Below are 13,676 nucleotides of genomic sequence, written 5' to 3'. Positions count from 1 at the left end.
TAGCCATTCCTTGTGCAATTATAGAGGAAATGGTGTAAAGACTTGATATGAACCATTTGAAAGATTGGGCTATAACACACCATAAATATATTAATTTAGTATCAAAAGGAGTTGTTCTATGAGATGGTAATAAGGTAATAGCTTATTAATAAGGCCTTTTTTTAAGTAACTAGTTTATTCCCAGTACTTTTCCTACTACTCTGCTGTTCCTAAGAATCAGTCATTACTGAAGCTGTCAAACCCAACAGAAGAAGGGTTTGTTTCTTCCAAATGGAATATTCATTCTCCATTGAAGTCCAGAATAGCCAACAAACTACAGGAAGACAGTTCTTCAGGCATCTGCTTGAAACCAACAGCTATAGTACAACTGCTGGTCTTCAGTGAGAACCATATTAATAAGGTTTTAAATCTAAAATTAGTATCTACAGAGTAGAGGATGTAAGGACAGCAGTCTAAATGCAGAAGCTTGCCATAAAACATTGAACAATAGAAACAACCCAGACTGTGTAGTAGCTGTTGCAGACCACTGTCTTTGTAAAATACATCTATAGTCTCATTTTTTATTTTGTTTTTGTTTTTAATTTTTTCTAAAATATATTCTAGTCTGGATTCCCTGTGAGATTTTTTCCAATATGTTTCATTTGGCAAACGAATGTTGTTGACTTGACTGGGATGTACCATATCTAAGGAATGGAAGAATTTTACTAGTCTTTCTAAGTAGCTCTTTTTGCCAATTTGCTAGTAATGGTATCTCCTCCTGTCTTAATTGGGGTGTAATTAGAGAACAGAAAGACATTTATACACTAAACTATTTTCAGTCTGAATATATGATGTTTAGTAAAGATGTTTTGAGCCCAGAGCCATATATTTAAATAGTTGTAGAAAAATACTGCTATCACATCCTAAAACATTACACACAATCAAACTAGTTATTTAGAGATGACATACGAAACATCTGTAATGATGTAGAGTCAGGTCCAACGTCAGTAAGTAAATTCATAAAAGAAAATCAAGTGCTCAAAAAGGCCACAATGAAGAGAAAATAAAATTAATTCAAAAGCAGGATTTGCTGGATCTCATTGAGGAAATAGGAGTTGGATCTAGGACTGAACTATGGGCAGGAGACAGATGTTGCTAATGATAGAAGTGCCCATAGACTGTTGTATCTCAGGTATATTTGTATATTCCCTCTGAAACTGAATGCTCAAATTTAATTTTCACTCTAACTCTATGAAAAGATAACTCAATGAATTCATGAAGTCCTTAGAGTATCTTCCTTATGAGTGAATTCAGCCTGATATTATTAGAGAGAGCCTGCTTTGGCAAGGTGGGGACATCATTCACTGTCTCAAAGAAACCTCCTTGCCATTTGACTATCAGCCGAGCTATCACTCAAGAGTACCCTTAAGAGATGTTGGCATTACTCATTTGGAAATTTCGCCACTCATAACTGTAAGAAATAAATATCTGGGCTTTATAAATTAATCAATCTGAAGTAATTTCTTATCCCTACAACAAAGCAATAAGGTATTGCCCAATGATTAAAATGTAACTTCCACAACTAAAAACAAAAATAGAAATATATACTTACATGCTTGACTCTAAAAAAAATTAAATTACCTTAGAGGTTGATCAAAATAAATCTAATGTAAATGTAGTTATTTATTTGTAGTAGAATTACAAGTTTCCCAGCAGTAGAGAACAAGAAGACCATATCATCTCATAGACCCATTTTATCATCCTACATTCTAAAATGATCCCTTCCTGTTTATTCTGTTAAATCCCAGAATACATTAAAGTCAAAATTGTTGTTTTAAGAGATTCTGAACTGTGACTTTATAGCCCTAACCCATGAGTATTTCAGGAGAGATTTGCATTTAAATACCTCATTAATGTTACCATTTATAGAAATATGGGCCATTAGATGAAAACACAAGCATTCCCTTGGCAAGATGATGACAGAACTACAGACATGAAGACAAGACAATGGCTTCTTCCCAGACTGCCTGAGATACTTAGGAGTCTTGTGGCCTTCTGCCAAGATCACCAGTCTTTCTGCTCAAATGGGACATCTAGCAACGTTTGTTCTCAAAGCAAAATTATGTAATACACAGAATTTTTTCTCAACTATTAGGCTGACATTCTGTTTTTCATTATTGTTACAAGTCAAGTTACTATCAATATTGATTATACTAGTTAATTCAGTGCCTACTATCTGTTGTGATTTCAGTGTACCAGAGCAGTGATTAGGGAAAAGATGAGGAAGAATTTGGTATCATTTTTCTACTGGATTTAGCTTTGTGAGAAGACCTACCTATTAGGCTTTTTCTGATCGCGGAGTTATATTTTTCAAATGGGACTGTTCCGTGAAGCATGAGAAAGAAGAATTCTGGGTCTAAACTGGCATTATGCAAAGGGTAAATATCTGTATTTATTGTTTTTTGTCATCACATGAGAAAAATTTCTGCAAATGTAAATACGCTGTCATGAGAAAAACAAATGAACAAACAAAACAGAAGAGACATTAAAATATGCAATAAAGAACCCCGAGGCAGCTTAATATTGTTAGTCAGGGAACTTAGAAGAGTCTTTTCAGTATTCAGCATTTCAAATATACTCCTATAGTTTTACCTGTGATTGTCATTTAATGTTTTAATAAATTATAATTTAATGGATATAACAAATAATAAATAGTCAACTTTAACTGAAGATGAAAAGATTCTTGCTTTAGGATCTTATCATATATGCCTATATATATGCCTCTGTTTTCAATACTAAACTTTCCTCTCTATCAAAAAAGAATTATGGAACTTGAAACTAAACTTCAGAGAGTAGAAAAATTTATCTTTAATTTTGTTGACAGTTGAAGTCAAAGGGATTATTATATTTTCACTAAATTCTGATCCTGTATAAGTCTCACCTTCATCTTTCTAAGGTGAGTAAAAATGATCCAAATATTTTGTGTCATTTCTGAAACAACTCCTGAGAGGGAAAAAATCTTGTAGCATCCACAAAAGGAAAATATAACATGCACACGTCTGTCAGCATGCAGTCCTCTCATTTATTGTTTGCTGACCATAAAAGCCTGTGTGCTCCCCACACTCACTACAAAGCTTCCCACATCATATAGGCTGTATCATATCTCTCTGCCAATTGTATATTACATAGTTTGTTAAAATTCATTATAGATATGGGTTGCCTTAAGTCTTCAGAGAGAAGTGGATGTAAAAAACAAAACAAAAACAAAAAGAAACAAAAACACAGCACAGAACTGGTCAGAGTCTTTGACAAAGACACTGACTCATTAGAACAGGTATTATTTCTTCGCAGCAGCTGCATATTATCAACTTAATGGGGATGTCAGAACCTGCTCTAGTTTCTGCGCGATTCTAAACCAGAACATTCATCCAGCAGAGAGGAAGTTGCTCTTGTTTTTGATTAGTGAATATGCGGTGATATGATTTATTGAGTTATTAATTCAAAAATGAGAATCCATTGCTACAACTTGCAACCTTTCATAGGCAACCAGGATGAACTACAGAGCCAACTGTCAGTTTGTGTAAACACATTGTGAGAGAATGAATACAGATAAAGCTCCATTGACACCATATTTACATCTGAAGAAAGGTTTCTTATGTGATGACTAACAATGATAAATAGCAACAGCTTTTTATACTTCCAGGTTAGACCCAGAATTCTGCTTTCTTCTGCTTCATGGTATGAGAAAAGTCCCATGTTCTTGACCCCCTGTATGTACCGTGCCCCGTTCTCTTATTGGCCTTAGTTGCTCTTCTTCTAACTCGGTGAAAATTCCTTTTAATTTCTGCCTCTTTTTCATCTGTTCTTTATAGACTTAGAAACTTATCCATCACTTTGATGTGTCAAATAAATAAATAACTGAAAATGCCCTCAGGGATCCTCTGTGAGAATGATACAGCTTCTCACAGCAACTGTTCACCAAGTCAGAGGGCTTGAACTAATTCTATCTTCTGAAAGTATCACCCATTATCATCACAGATGGAAAGCATCCATTCACTTCATCACCTTAAGCAAACTTGATCCAAATGCCTTGGAATGAACCTGCAGGCAGGAGGAGTATAAAGAAAAACCAGAGGGTTTAAGCTGATAAGAAAAAATTACCTACACTCAGTCAATCTAACAATGCCTCTCATTGTTTTGTGCATATTAGTGTAAAAGGAGCAGGTGAGAATAGTTCATTTTCTTTAGCAAGCTAACATTGCTAGACTTGGATTTGTTTGTGCTCTTCACCAAGGAAAGCTGAGACTCTGGAAGTTTGGACCAATATACATGCACTACAATGCACATGTGTTCTAAGACCAAAGACAACCGTGGCATTTAAGACTTTTGTTCTAATACACATGAATCAGTCTTGTATCTAGAAATCTACATCTAAACAGACAGCAACAGAAAAGAAAGGTAACAGACAAGCCAGTTTCTACAATTAACGATAACTATGGAAACACTGAAAAAAATGAGAGCAGTAAGCTTCCTATATGAAAACGGGTTATAATTTTAATTGTATCTGATGTTCTACATCATGAGTTGTCATGGCTTTTAATGACAACTGTGGGAGAGGATGCCCAACTGAGTAAGCTTCCATTTGTAAATCAGACAGTGACAAATGGCAGTGATGCTGATTCAACAGATCCAAAGGGAGAAACAAAATCCCAGGTCAATTTGACAGCATGAAACATGTACCCACTGTGTACCCATGCCTCTTCTTAGCACTTCTTAACCCACTCTTTTTAGATTCTGCTTATCTTCTTTTTATTAGAAGCCCCTTTCCCCTTTTTCTTATAGAAATTTCATAGGATACTTTTCGGAGAAAACTTAGATATAAAAGCTAAAATCACTTTCCAAAGTGTCTTTTTTTTTCTTCCTGTAATTTCAGCTAGTAGGCTGAATTTAAGAGCCCTTCATTTCCTGCAGAGATAGAACAAAAGCTACCTTACTTAATCTCCTGCTCTTTTAGGATAAAGTGCTAAACAGTTTCTAGCCTCAAAGGAACTCAGAAGACAGGTTAGCTACCAATGCTAAGAAGTTAAGGGACGATTATGATGGGTGTCCTTTCCTTAATATCTTTCTCAGCCTGTTGCTCCTTTGTGTCGAGGAAGGCTACTGATTTGTTTGAGTTAATTTTATACCCAGCCACTTTGCAGAAGTTGTTTATCAGGCTTACTAGTTCTCTGGTGGAACTTTTGGGGTCACTTAAGTATACTTGCACATAATCTAGTGATATTTTGACTTCTTCCTTTCCAATCCGTATCTCTTTTACCTACTTTTGTTGTCTGATATCTCCAGCTAGGATTTTGAGAACTATATTGAATGAATGAGTAGGGGGAAAGTGGGCAGCCTTGAGTAATCTGTGTGACTTTAACCAAGCAAGTGAAAGATCTATATGATAAGAACTTCAAGTCTCTGAAGAAAAAAATTGAAGATCTCAGAAGATGGAAAGATCTCCCATGCTCATGGATTGGCAGGATTAATGTAGCAAAAATGACCATTTTAACAAAAGCACTCTACAGATTCAATGCAATCCCCATCAAAATTCCAATCCAATTCTTCATAGAGATAGAAAGAAAAATTCGCAAATTCATTTGGAATTACAAAAACCCAGGATAGCTGAAACTATCCTCAACAATAAAAGGACTTCCGTGGGAATCACTATCCCTGAACTCAAGCAGTATTACAGAGCAATAGTGAAAAAAACTGTATGGTACTGGTACAGAGACAGGCAGATAGACCAATGGAATAGAATTGAAGACCCAGAAATGAACCCACACACCTATGGTCACTTGATTTTTGACAAAGGAGCCAAAACCATCCAATGAAAAAGATAGCATTTTCAACAAACGATGCTGGTCCAACTGGATGTCAGCATGTAGAAAAATATAAATTGATCCCTTCTTATCACCCTGTACAAATCTTAAGTCCAAGTGGATCAAGGACCACCACATTAAACCAGACACACTCAAACTAATGGAAAAAAAAGTGGGGAAGAATCTCAAACACATGAGCACTGGGGAAAATTTCCTGAACAGAACACCAATGGCTTATGCTCTAAGGGCAAGAATCGACAGATCGAATCTCATAAAGCTGCAAAGCTTCTGTAAGGCAACAGACACTGTCATTAGGACAAAACATCAACCAACAGGTTGGGCAAAGATCTTTACAAATCCTACATCTGGTAGAGGGCTAATATCCAAAATATACAAAGAACTCAAGAAGTTAGACTCCAGAGAGCAAAAAAAAAAAAAAACCTATTAAAAATTGTGGAAGTGAGCTAAACAAACAATTCATAGCTGAGGAATATCAAATGGCTGAGAAGCACCTAAAGAAATGTTCAACATCCATAGTCATTAGGGAAATGCAAATAAAAACAACTCTGAGATCGCACCTCACACCAGTTAGAATGGCTAAGATCAGAAACTTGGATGACAGCAGATGCTGGTGAGGATGTGGAGAAAGAGGAACACTCCTCAACTTTTGGTGGGATTGCAAACTGGTAAAACCTCTCTGGAAATCAGTCTGGAGGTTCCTCAGAAAATTGGACATTGCACTACTTGAGAACACAGCTATACCTCTCCAGGGCAAATACCCAAACATGCTCCAACATAAAACAAAAACACATGCTCCACTATGTTCATAGCAGCCTTATTTATAATAACCAGAAGCTGGAAAGAACCCAGATGCCCTTCAACAGAGGAATGGATACAGAAAATGTGGTACATCTACACAATGGAATACTACTCAGTTATCAAAAAAAATGACTTCATGAAATTCATTGGCAAATGGATAGAACTAGAAAATATCATCCTGAATGAGGTAACCCAATCACAGAAAAACACACATGGTATGCACTCATTGATAAGTGGATATTAGCTCAAATACTCAGATTACCCAAGATGCACAGAACACATCAAACTCAAGAAGGATGACCAAAATGCAAATGGTTCACTTCTTCTTTAAAAGGGGAACAGAAATATCCATAGGAGGGGATAGGGAGACAAAGTTTGGAGCAGAGACTGATGGAATGGCCATTCAGTGCCTGCCCCACATGTGACCCATATACATACAGCCACCAAATTAGATAAGATGGATGAAGCTAAGAAGTACATGCTGACAGGTACTGGATATAGATCTCTCCTGAGAGACAGAGCCAGAACATGTCAAATACAGAGGTGAACGCTGGCAGCAAACTACTGAACTGAGAATGAGACCCCAATTGGAGGAATTAGAGGAAAGTCTGAAGGAGCTGAAGGGGCTTGTAACCCCATAAGAACAACAATGCCAACTAACCAGAGCTTCCAGACTAAACCACTACCCAAAGACTATACATGAACTGACCCTGGGCTCCAACTGTACATATAGCAGCAAATAGCCTCGTTGGGGCACCGGTGGAAAGGGAAGCCTTTGGTCCTGCCAAGGATGGACCCCGAGTGTAGGAGATTGTTGGGGAGGCCGTAATTGGGGATGGATAAGGAAGGAAACACCCTTATAAAAGGGGAGATGGAGGGGTTAGAGGGGCTGATGTACAGGAAACTGGGAAAGAGAGTAACATTTGAAATGTAAATAAGAAATACCCAATTTAATACAAATGGAAGAAAGAAATAAAGTTGCTCTATCATACAAGTAAAAAAAATGAAGCTAAGGGACTTAGACTTATGATAGGAAAAATTTTTTTATTATTATATGGCAACTCTAAATATCTCACATGATCAAGTCTTACCTCCCACTGATGTTCTTCCCCATCTGCTGCCTCCAGAAGAACTAAAAACAAGAAAGAAGACCCAATTAGGCTGTCCCTAGGCAAATAAAATAAAAATGCAAGGTGATATACAAGTGGTTTCAGTGAATATCTGGAACCAAAATTTGACTTAGGAGAGTGTGATTGTTTGTATATGCTTGGTCCAGTGAGTGGCATAATTAGAGGGTGCTGCCCTGTTGGAGAAGGAGTGGCCTTGTTGGAGTAGGTATGACCCTGTGGGTGTGGGCTTCATAACCCTCAGCCTAGCTGCCTGGAATCCAGTATTCTGCTAGCAGACTTCAGATGAAGATGTAGAACTCTCAGCTCCTCCTGTACCATGCCTGCAAGCACACTGCCATGCCCTTGTTGATAATTGAATGAACCTCTGAACCTGTAAGCCAGCCCCAATTGAATGTTGTCCTTATAAAATTTGCCTTGGTCATAGTGTATATTCACAGCAGTAAAACACATAAAATATATTATCCACCATGATCAAATAGGCTTCATCCCCCTAATTCAGTGATTGCTCAATATATGAAAACCCATCAATGTAATTCATTATTTAAGAAACTGAAAGAAAAAGATTACATGATCATCTCAGAAGATGCTGACAAAGCCCATGACAAAATCCAACACTCCTTCACGATAAAAGTCCTAGAGAGATCAGAGGTATAAGGCATGTACCTAAACATAATAAAAACAATTACAGCATGCTAATAGCCAACATCAAACTAAATGAAGAGGAACTTAAAGAAATTCTATTAAAATCAGAGACAGGAAAAGGCTGCCCACTCTCTCCCTATCTATTCAATATAGTACTTGAAGTTGTAACTAGAGCAATAAGAAGACAACCAAAGTAGATCAAGAGGATATAAGTTAGAAAAGAAGTCGATGTATTAGTATTTGTGAAGAATAGGGTAGTATAAATAATCAACCGAAAAAATTTCTACTAGAGAATATGTACAGGTAATAAACAGTTTTAGCAAAGTATCTGGATATAAAATTGGAGAGAGAGAGAGAGAGAGAGAGAGAGAGAGAGAGAGAGAGAGAGAGAGTAAGAAAAAGAGAAAGAGAGAGAGAGTTATTAGTCTTCCTTTATACAAATGATAAATGGGCCAAGAAAGAAAATAGGGAAAATATTCCTAAAGCTCTTTGCTTTCTTTGTAATCCATTCCCCTAACTCTTGTCCTGCATTCAGTGAGGGAAGAAGCAGATGGGTCTGAAAAGACTTGATGTGCTAGAGTAGGAGGATACCCAGTGGGTGCTTCCACTATCTCAGAGGAGAAGGGGGCATGGGAGAGTACTGTGGGGAAAGTACTGTGGGGAAGGAGATTCTAGAGGGAGAACATTGATTGGGATGTAAAGTGAATTTACATACGCACACAAACAATAAAGGCCCAGAACCAAGACTTATTTTAGAAGAAAGTTGTACCAGACTTTCTTTCTTTTTTTTTATTTTTATTAACTTGAGTATTTCTTATATACATTTCGAGTGTTAATCCCTTTCCCGGTTTCCAGGCAAACATCCCTCTCCACCCTCCCCTTCTTTATGGGTGTTCCCCTCCCCATCCTCACCCCCTTGTCGCCCTCCCCCCAACAATCTAGTTCACTGGGGGTTCAGTCTTAGCAGGACCCAGGGCGTCCCCTTCCACTGGTGCTCTTACTAGGATATTCATTGCTACCTATGAGGTCAGAGTCCAGGGTCAGTCCATGTATAGTCTTTAGGTAGTGGCTTAGTCCCTGGAAGCTCTGGTTACTTTGCATTGTTGTACATATGGGGTCTCGAGCCCCTTCAAGCTCTTCCAGTTCTTTCTCTGATTCCTTCAACGGGGGTCCTATTCTCAGTTCAGTGGTTTGCTGCTGGCATACGCCTCTGTGTTTGCTGTATTCTGGCTGTGTCTCTCGGGAGAGATCTACATCTGGCTCCTGTCGGCCTGCACTTCTTTGCTTCATCCATCTTGTCTAATTGGATGGCTGTATATGCATCGGCCACATGTGGGGCAGGCTCTGAATGGGTGTTCCTTCTGTGTCTGTTTTAACAGAATACCCTTGGCAGGGAATAGAGAGGCAAAGTGTACCAGACTTTCAGAGAAAGCTAATACCAATACTCCTCACACTATTTCACAAAACAGAAAGAATCCTGCCAAGCTGCCATCACCCAGATACCTAAATCACACAAAGACTCAACAATTCAGAAAGAGAATATCAGACCAATTTCTCTTACAATCATTGGTGCAAAAATACTCAATGTAGTACTCACATATTGAATCCAGGAACATATCAAAAACATCATCCACTATGGTCAAGTAGGCTTCATCCCAGTTATATAGTAATGATTCAGTACATAAAAAATCCATCAACATAATCCACCATGTAAACTAACTGAATAAAAAAAAATATCTTATTAGATGCTTAAAAAGCCTTTGACAAAATCCAACATGTATTTGAGAGATCAGGGAAACAAGACACATGCCTGAACAAAATAAAGGCCTTATACATCAAGACAATAGACAGAGTCAAATTAAATAGAGAAAATATTAAAGCAATTCCAATAGAATCATCAATAAGACAAGGATGGCCACTCTTTCCTTATCTCTTCAACATAGTACTTGATGTTCTAACTATAACAATTAAACAGCTAAAGGAGATTAAGTGGATACAAACTGGAAAGTAAAATGTCAAAGGAGTAGTATTTTAGATGATATAATACCATACATAAGGTGATCACAATAAACTCTACCAGAGAACTCCTACAGCTGATAAACACTTTCAGTTAAGTGGCTTTATACAAAACTAACTCAATGAAATCAGTAGCCCTCTTTTATACAAAAAATGATGTGAAAGAGAAAGATATTAGGGAGATAACTCTCTTCATAATAGGAACAAATAATATAAAATATGTTGTAAACCCATTGGGGCAAGTAAAAACATCTGTGATATGAAGTCTCTGAAGAAAGAAACTGAGGATGATATTAGAAGATGGGAAGATCTTCCATGCTCATGGATTTGTAGGGTTAACATAGTGAATATGCCATCTTACCAAAAGCAATATGCAGATTTAATGCAATTCCCATCAAATATCCAACATATTTTTTCCAGGTATTGTAAGAATAATTCTCGACTTCATATGGAAAAACAACAAGAAGAAGAAAAACCAGGATAGCTAAACCACTCCTGAACCAAAAGCAAACAAACTTCTAGGGGTTTGTTCTTGTCTGAGTTAAGGCTGTACCACAAAGCAATCATAATAAAAACTGCATGGTATTGATATAGAAACAAACAGGTATCAGTGGGATTGAATTGAACACCCAGAAATAAAGCCACACACCAACAGATACTTGATTTTTGACAAAGAAGCCAAAGTCATACGATGGAAAAAAGTATTTAACAAATGGAGCTGGTCTAAGTGGATGTTTGCATGTAGAGAAATGCAACCAGATCCATATTTCTTACCTTGTATAAATCTAAAGTTCTACTGGATCAAATGCCTGAATGTAAAATAAATATTTAAGTCTTTCATTATTAGCAAAATGCAAATAAAATTTCTCAAGAATCCATCTAACACTGATCAGAATGGCTAAGAAAATAATAATAATGAGCAAAACAAAACAAAAATGAACAACAACAAAACCTTTATGTGAAAGACATATCCTGGCAAGGATGTGGAGCGAATAGAATACTCCTCCATTGCTGGTGGGGGCACAAACTTGTACAACCACTCTGGAAATGGATTTGTTGGCTTCTCAGAAAATAGGGAATTATTTTACCCCAAGACTCAGGAATACCACTCCTGGGCATATACCCAAAAGATGTTCCACCATACCACAAGGACACTTGTTCAACTATTTTCATAGAAGCTTTACTCCTAATAACCAGAAACTGGAAACTACCCAGAAGCTCCTGAGCTAAAGAATAGAGAAAGAAAACGTGGTTTATTTACACAAAGGAGTACTGCTCAACTATTAAAAATAAGGACATCATGTAATTTGCAGGAAAATGGATGGAACTAGAAGTTATCACCCTGAGGAGGGGACTGTTCTTCCAGCTTTGAAGTTGTTAGGAGCTGCTTTGTGGACCTGGCCAGGTGGAATGTCATTGGGATCTGGGCTACAGTTGGGTTTGTCTCCTGCAAACCTCAGATCCACTTGACCAATGTTGCCTGATCATGGGCATGACCCATGCACATGGAGAAGATGGGGCCTTCTGTTTCTTCATCCATGTCAAGTTCATAGTTGTCCCAACCACTCCTTAAATATTCCAGGTCCAACATCACCAGGTAGTATAGGTTCCATTCTTCTGGAATCTCCTCTACTTTCTCTTCCTCAGGGAGTAGCAGGTCAGCTCTTAGGTGAAAATAGACACATTTATTAGAAAGCCAGAGAGGGAAGGGGACCTCAGCATAAATAGACCAGGATCCGTTGAGGCAGGCCAGGGCAGCTTGCTGATCTGGACTCTGGATTCCTCCAATGTGAGGCTGTGTAGGATATTCCATGCCTGTGGAGTTACTGGGGCAAAACACATCTGGTAAACGGTGACTTCAGCACTGAGAACAGGCTCCATATGCTGCAGGCCTAGCTTGGCCAAGTCCAAAAGGTCCTGGGAAAGATCTCAGATCATTGGGTTGGGGTTAATATTCTTGAAGCGGGTGAACCACAGCTTCATCTGCAGAACTTGAACATGGAATAACTTTTGTGCCCAAATATTTGAATCGGCAGGAACTCTGTCTCTGTGTTGGGAATGACTGCGTGTAGTTCCATGTGTTCCAGGACAGCAACTCCACACTCCTGCTGCCCTGTGTAGTGGACAAAGATGAGCTCCACACCAAACTCTGGCGTCTTGTGCAGTGCTAGGTAGATGAAGTCCATGTGGCCGCGATTGTGCACATTGTGCACCCCAAAGATGTGCACTGCATTCAGGAAGCTTGCCTTGTTCTGGTCCCCGTTTCCTGATGGCCTGGACAGGTCTTCATGCGTTGCTGGAACCTTGATGGGCTTCCGTTGGAGCTCAGGGTAGTCAAGGAACCAACCACTCCTCATCCTTGTTTGTAGCTGCATTACAGTGGAGGCATCGTGGAACCTGAGCAAAGAGAGTTCCTGAGAGGACAGTCCTGTAGATGCCTCCCATCCCCTAGACAGGCCTTGGGCCAGCAACTTGACCTACAGCCAGCTCATGCCTCTGTAGATTCAACTACACCTACTCACGGGGCTAGTTGAGGACCCAGTTGGCTCTGTGGGACCCTATTTTTATTGAAGTTTTAAAAAATGTTTTATTGTATTATTAAATGAATGTTACACTTACTAATTCCTTTAGTAGATAAGCTTACATTAACTTTGGCACAGTGCATGGAGCCTTTCTAAAAATTTTAGGCTCATTGAAGGTTTCTATTGATAGGGCAACAGTAGCAGGGAAATTCTTTGATTTTCATTTATCTATCTCTTTTGTTATCTGTATCATCAATTTTAATGTAGTTTGAAAGATCAAAGTTCTATCAACACTTAGACTTGGCAGGTATTAAAACATAAAATAAGAGTGAAGTTAATGATAAGCTTCTCAACATCCAATTTATGGCTATTAGCTTTTCAAATGATGTTAGAGCTAGTCATGTGGGAAAATGTTGCCAGACATACATTAAGCCTGAACTGTTCTCCTGGCTAAATGGGATGTAGTCACTAGGAAATTGAATAGCTTTCCGGTCACAGATGAAAAGTATCAAAGAAAATGATTATGCTGTTTTTAAATATGAATGGTGTTTCTACTCTGTGTTTCCATTCACAAGGATAAAATATTACGAATACCAAATTAAAATCACTGAGCTTTAATCGTGCATAAAAATGTTTGGTGTTAAAATCATGATAATGCAGATATAGAGGGATTCCATACAAAGGACCCCTGGCTTCAGGTTAATTAA

At 38.1% G+C, this 13,676-nt stretch overlaps 1 non-coding gene and 1 pseudogene across 1 annotated transcript; both read right to left on the bottom strand.

The window, feature by feature from the left end:
- Positions 1–255: 255 nt before the first annotated feature.
- Positions 256–391, bottom strand: LOC120100376 (small nucleolar RNA SNORA2/SNORA34 family). The gene has a single exon (XR_015655805.1). It is a non-coding gene; the product is annotated as a small nucleolar RNA SNORA2/SNORA34 family (small nucleolar RNA).
- Positions 392–11,774: 11,383 nt separating this feature from the next.
- On the bottom strand, positions 11,775–12,892 carry Ecsit-ps1 (ECSIT signaling integrator, pseudogene 1; annotated as a pseudogene).
- Positions 12,893–13,676: the final 784 nt, after the last annotated feature.

The sequence above is a fragment of the Rattus norvegicus genome, chromosome 1 (assembly GCF_021556685.1).
Source record: "Rattus norvegicus strain SHRSP/BbbUtx chromosome 1, alternate assembly SHRSP_T2T, whole genome shotgun sequence".
Lineage (NCBI taxonomy): Eukaryota > Metazoa > Chordata > Mammalia > Rodentia > Muridae > Rattus > Rattus norvegicus.
This window is presented reverse-complemented; position numbering and strand designations above follow the sequence as displayed.